Below are 7,314 nucleotides of genomic sequence, written 5' to 3'. Positions count from 1 at the left end.
TAGCAAGGTGAGAACTGGCCTCTGTGTTCTTTCACTGAATCAAAATCCACTTATAGACTTCCTAAAAGACCAAGTGACAAAGGAATGACATCAAGAGCTGTTGTTACTATGGGACAGATAGAATTGCACTTCTTCATCAATCACATCTGCCAGCTGAGAGTTTGATAATGTGTGACCGTGTACCGCATGCCCAAGTATGCGTACAGAAATTACAAATACACCAAAATAAGTATATGAATATATAAACCAGCTTTGGCATATATAGAGAAGCTGAAAACTTTTTTTTGTCATGTTTACAGTGATATATACGCTTAAATGCATGTAAACACTCTTGCACACACACTGATGCACACTTAAACTCTTTTAGATCTCCTGTTACCACACGACTCTAATTACCTGCAGTTGCAGACATGATTCTGCTTTTAACCCGCTATTTCGCTCTGGTTTTTCTTTGAGAACAAGGGTTTTGTTCCAATTAGTCCCAGCAGACAAGTAGACAGCCACCCAGCCACCCCTCAGGATGATTAAACCCAACACACCTTCCACTCCTCCTTCAACAGATTAACATACAACCATGCTGGAGGCTGAGAGGTACGAGGGATGCTAGAAAGGAAAAGGATGCATAAAAAAAAGAAAAACCTGAGACGGCAAAAGAACAGAGAGAATGAGAACAGAGATAAAGGTGGTGAGACAATGAAAATGAAAGGAAGGCTCATCTGTTGTTTCTTCAGCATGTTTTCATTCTAATCTGCACTTCATTTCCTGAGCATTTTGGAGTAAATTTAAGATAAAAGACCTAAAATGGGTTAAGTGGCGCTTTTACATAAAGAGAAAAAGCTCTTTAAAAAGACTTTAGTACGTGTTACATTAATGTGAACACAGTGACATTATCTAAACTGGGATCCTGTGGTTTTAATGGTTCATGGGTGAACACTGAGGAGTTGAGCCTTTGTGTTTTTTGTGTTTTTATAAGGTTGAATAAAACAGCTTTGTCATCTTTTCCAAGATGAAAAAGATCTTGATTACAGCGTGAGCCATGACCCATAATAAAGAAGGTTGAACAATACGTGGGAAGTAAGGCATGCGTTGGAAGGCATTAACCAGTGTGAAGCTAGGATTTTTACCCAAGGAATCGCAACTTCAGATGCAAAAGTAACGCAGGTTTGTCATAGTAAGAGGCAGAAAAAAAGATTCTATTTGTCAGTAATTAATGAATTGATTAACAGTAACACAATAATAATTAAAACCCCATAAATCAATACACCAGTTGAGGCTTTAAAAGGAAGAGATTTACTATTGAGAACAGGAAGGTCAACCTTCAAGGAGCCACTTCAAAGCACACATCTACACAGATATCCACTGAAGAGTTAAACCAGGTGCAGGGAGACAAGGTGAAGACAGCACAAAGACAGCCCCTTGAAGAACCCACCCACTGCTTTTGCACAGTGAACAATTTAATTAGTGGGTGCACACACCCAGCAAACAAACAAAACAGCTGTTGAAACTATACAAAACACCAGCAAATGTATGAAATAAATTAGCAATTCTGATCCAAGCAAAACAAAAGAATAAATACACATTAATATTGGTGGCATGACATGGGCACATAGGGAATTTACTCCAAAGAAACAACATAGATCAGTTTACAAGGAAGCCTTACCTTATTGAAAACACTGAAAAAAGTGCAAACTGTGTAAGTGTGTTCTGCATTTTCATAGGAAAGTCTATGGATTAATTTGGTGATTTAGAAAATGTTTAAAATGTTCTTGCACTTGATTATAATCTGGTGCTAAGTCTCTTTACACTACCTGATTTGAGAACACACATCAAGTGTTATGAGAACTTATTCCAACAGATTAATGCATTGCTTTTTTGAAAATCAACATAACACTGCTCATATTTGTGACATTTACAGAACATAAAACAAGGTGTTTAGTAACTGTCAGCTAAGGGTTCCTACAGTAAGCTTAGGTGGGTGATCGCCAGTTAATTAAAAAAAAAAAAGAAAGAAGCATGGCGATACAGACCTGAAATATGTAGGAATCCGCTACATATCAACTCTGCTACACATAGTTAGTTCACAAGAATTCAATAACACTTTGTCCATTGTTATTTTCATCCTTCAGCTTGACAAGGTGTTGATTAATTTGACATATAATTCATTTAAACTTGGCATAACACTATGCAGCTATTAATATATTGCATTTTTACAGGCAGAGCTGTTTGTGTTGATCACACTTCACTGTAAATGTTTTAATATACTACTCTATTAACTTTTTATTACCACCACAGGGAGAGTGTGCTGTAGAGGAGAAACTGAATTATATAGATGGACGGGCTGCCACAGTTTCACAGCCTCAATACCAAATAAAGGGCCAGTACACTGTACATGGGCAATTAGAGAACCATAGTCCTTGAGGCAGCTTCTGTTTAGCAGATTTCAATTCTTGTATTTTCTCTTACAGCAATTATTTTATTGGTCTTCCTGTAAAGGTTAAATAGACTACTAGAGTATTCTGTCTTTTTTTTGGGTGGCTGGGTGGGGGGATTAGGCAAGGCAAGGCAAGGCAAGTTTATTTATATAGCACAATTCAACAGCAAGGTGATTCAAAGTGCTTTACAGAGACATTAAAAAACAAAAACCAATAAAAAGCATGATTTAAAATTGATTAAAAAAAGAAAGAAAGAAAGAAAGAAAGAAAGAAAGAAGAAAGAAAGGAACAGTAGATAAAATCAGTAGTTAAAATGTAAGTTTTAAAATTTAGGCTTAAAAGTAAAACAGTGCGGATTTGGCGCTTTATTCAAATGCAGCTGAGAACAGGTGAGTCTTCAACCTGGATTATTCCTTAAACTGATATTATTTAATTAAAATGACATGATGCCAGCTGGCTTGAAACGGCACAATAAAGTAATGTTCATTAATGTCCTGCTCATGCTTTCCTGACAAAATCAAGATGCCTGCAGAATAAATTTTGAAATTGACTGAGCTTTCTGGTGAGCAGTAAGAATCATCCTATATTATTTGCCTTTGCATTCCAAGATTAACCTTCATGTTGATGCAAACTCATCCGCTTCTTCCAACTTGCTTTATCTGTTTCACTCATTCCTCCTCAGCTGCTTTAATCTCATTACAGAACTCAATGGCCAACCTGCTTGGTCTACCCCGATAAACAGCACTATTACCCCACAGTGACCCCCAGCACTGTTTACCTTGTTAACAACACACAGGACCCCAAGCACACTTTAATTTCCTTAGCTGCAGGCCACATGCATATATATATATATATATGTATGTGTGTGTGTGTGTGTGTGTGTGTGTTTGGGGGTTGGGGGGGTATTGGCACTGACAGTGCTTATCCAGTTTATCCAGACATATGTTTGAAGCTAACTTAGATATGAAAATTGTTCCGTTGATAGAGTGGGTGTGGGAACAGGGGGGAAATATTTTTGTTGGGCCTTCTCCCTTAAAGAGGGTGATATGGCTAGGTTAAACACAATAAAATATTTAAGAGACTATAATGTGTAACATCATTAACCACGGGAAATATTTGACTCTTTAGCTGCTAAATAGTTCACTACGTTCACCAGCAAATTGTTACATTTGTCCATCTGCTGTCTTACACTTTGGAAGTTTACTGTGACTTTTTAGAGTTTAAAAAAAATATATATATCAAAAGTAAGACTGAAACGTTTGATTTGATTGCTCAAGCCTATTATTAGTGTCCATAAGCAACAAATGAACAGATGCAATTATGTGGATATTCTACTTCGTCACTGCAAGTGAACCATTTACATTTTTGTATTTTGATACATTGTTATTATAAGGATACCATATACTTCTCATTCATCATAGTCAAACGTAATTTTCAGTTCTTGCCCCTGTAAATGTTGTCACAATAGCAATCCATTAAGCAGGATTTAGTTCAATTCTGTCAAATTCCATGTGAACACGACTTGTTTTCTCAAATATAAATAGATGTGACAGAGGTAATTAATTTTACGAATGAATGAAGTGCCACATCTACAATCTAAACTGCAAAGGAGTCTGCGAGGCTCCGTTTGACCCGATGAAAAATGCTTGACTTTCACACCAGAGACTGAGGTTTGCAAGTAGATTCATGTCAGTTGTTGGGTCTATGCTATAAAGGACTATGAGTAAGGACAGGGAAGGATTTTGTTTTTCTTCAAAGATACACTGCAATGCAAAACATTATAAATCTTTTCTGTAATATAGTAGATAACATTTTACTAATATCAACATATCTGCAGCTTGTCAAAAGAATGGGATTTCTACATATATGGTGCTGCAATAAACACATACAAAATATCAGGGAAAGATTGTTTCAAGCAGAAATTCAGTTACAAATAAAATAAATTTAGTACATTTTAAAATTTTTCTTCTGTTAATTATTAATACTCTTTCAGTTGCTTTTGTTTGCCTTTCCAGTCCCAGTGACTTTCTGGTAACACTAAAACGTCGTACCCCGAAATGTAACATTATCCTGATGTTGGAGCTTTTCAGCATGACGTCATGAAGTCTCACATTTTTTGAGGTCAGCTATGCCAGTTATAATGTAAGAATGTAAGATGATCTCGCTTCAGAGACATAATCCATAATGTTTTTTTAATTAATAGAGACTACCAGTGATGTGTATGATTAGCGTTGAAAGAATACTGATGTTTCTAAGCAATGGAAAAACCAATCAACACAAATGTTTTAAGTTTTTTGATGAAGCTACCATCTGTGCAGTCCTGTCATTATTTTCACAATGCCCACACAAGTAGCAAGGATTTGGGAGAAGGGGTTATGAAATGCATTAGAAAGTCCTCAGCAGAGTTTGCCTGTGTATATGTGTGTATTCACGTGTATGTATGATGACTCACTTTTCAGCTGTGAGGATTACATGTGCTACCCAGAGCTCTATAGGGATCTATATGGATAAGAGCACCACATGTCATTACCGAGGTATGAGCTAATTAACTCACAACTCCTCTTGTAACCCATTCACACACTGCATGACCTTTTAGAAATCCTACTGAGCTGCACCAACGCTGCCACCGGTCAAGAAAGCATGTGAGTGATATAAAAAGTGGGACTCTAGTAATTTCCCTAACTACCACTTAATCACCTGGAGGTATCGCTAAAAGCAGCAGCCTCTGTGTAGGAGCATAGCTGTATCATATAGTTAGTCGAGGCTCAGTCCACTGTCTTAACACCATACTTGTTTTCCTCGAACCTCACTTTGGTTTTTCCTTTTACCTTACAACTGCAGCTCTGTTAAAACCCTAACCTACAATCAGCCTTACCTGTCACTATTTTTGTTAAAGTCATTGCACTTTTAATAGGGGCTACTTGTTAAGCACATTTGAATAAAACATGATGAGCAGGATTTTCAGACTCTGTAAAAATTCCCCCCAGTACATAGATTCGGTGTTCTGCTAAAATATTCTGTTCATCACTGATATACATGGTTTCTCATTCTGCCACAAGATGCACTGAATCAAGCAGTGTTACAACCTGCAAATCTCAATGGCTGCAATAGTTATATGACTGTTACGTTATGTCAGTCTTCTCTGTGATCAAATATCGAAACTAGTAATTTTCTAAAGAACACTTTGAGAATTTGAGTCTGCCCAGAGCTCATCAATGATGTGAATCTCGCATTGCACATCCCAAACGTGCTCTATTGATTGATTGAGATCTGGTGACTGTGAAGGCCATTTGAGTACAATGAACTCATTGCCATGTTCAAGAAACCAGTTTGAGAGGGTTTGAGCTTCATGACGTGTTGCGTTGTCCCGGTGGAAGCAGCCATCAGAAAATGAATACACTGTGGTCATAAGGGGAAAGCTGTGGCATTTAAATGATGCTCTGTTAGTACTAAAGAGCCACAAAATTACACTACCACTAGCCTGAACCTTTGATGTAAGTTAGGATGAGTCCATGCTTCCATGTTGTTTATGCCAGATTCAGTCGGCAGAAATCAAACTTATCATACAGCATTTTTCCAGTTGTTTTTTTAGCCCAAGTTTACTGTTCTTAGCTGACAGCGGTGGCACCCAGTGCGCTGTAGCCCATCTGCTTTAAGGTTTAACATGTTGTGCATTCAGAAATGCTTTTCTGCATACCTTGATTGCGAGAAGTGGTTATTTGAGTTATTTTTGCCTTCCTATCAGCTTGAAGCAGCCTGGCCTTTCTCCTCTGACCTCTGGCATCAACAACGCATTCTGGCCTGGAGAATTGCTGTTTACTGGATATTTTCTCTTTTTTGGACTATTCTCTGTAAACCCTAGAGATGGTTTTGTTGGAAAATCCCAGTAGATCAGCAGTTTCTGAAATACTCAGGCCAGCCCATCTGGCACCAACAACCATGCCACGTTCAAAGCCAGCTAAATCCCTTTTCTTCCCCTTTCTGATGCTTGGTTTGAACTTCAGCAGGTTGTCTTGACCATGTCTACATGCCTAAATGCATCGAGTTATACCTAGTGAAGTGGTGTGTATGAAGTGTATGTGAGTGTGTGAAATTATTTTATTCCCAGCTTCAAACCTTTGCCAGACATCAAACACAATTCCCATCTTGTATTCAGTTGTGCAATTAAATTTTCGGCACTTTGCTTTACAGTTCTGTCAACTGTCAGAAGATTCTCCATAACAAACATAACTTAGCACCATTGTGCTCAAAACACACATGTACCGCTTCCACGCTTAAAGTTTTTCTTCCAAACAGCCTGGACTAAACTTATGTCTTTCTTGCACAAGTCGTCCTTCTCTGTCTTGTTTGATTAACTGTCACATTAAGCTTCTTTTTAAAATAATGAGATTATGCAAATGAATAAAGAGTATACAAATGACTGGCAGAAGTCAAATGCACATTAAATATTGTATTGAGTTGAGTTGTAGCATGAACAAAGTTCATTAGTGTGCTGCTTGAAGTTTTATTAAGATTATGGTGGGATTTAGGATGTTGCAAGTGCTCTGTGACATTACTGAATGTGCAAAGGCATTGGGATTTGATGCTACAATATATTATTCCAGTATCAAAGACAGAAGCATATTAGGACACAAAGTGCATAGTGGATCATTGTCTGCTCAGTATGTTTTTTATGAAGACTTTAAGTTTTTAGGACTCTCTTCATGATATTTATCCAGGCAGTGAGACCTTTAAAATATTTGTACTCCTTTACACATACACAAATGCACACATGGTCACACTGTAGAACACATGCTGTGGAAGGACCACTTTCTCAGCATCTATGAGAAGTCTGGTCCCTTGTTTTGCTTGCTGCCCAATCTGGCAACACAGTTACCATCAG

Source organism: Pelmatolapia mariae, linkage group LG16_19 (assembly GCF_036321145.2).
Source record: "Pelmatolapia mariae isolate MD_Pm_ZW linkage group LG16_19, Pm_UMD_F_2, whole genome shotgun sequence".
Classification (NCBI taxonomy): Eukaryota; Metazoa; Chordata; class Actinopteri; order Cichliformes; family Cichlidae; genus Pelmatolapia; species Pelmatolapia mariae.
Note: the sequence above shows the minus strand (reverse complement) of the source record.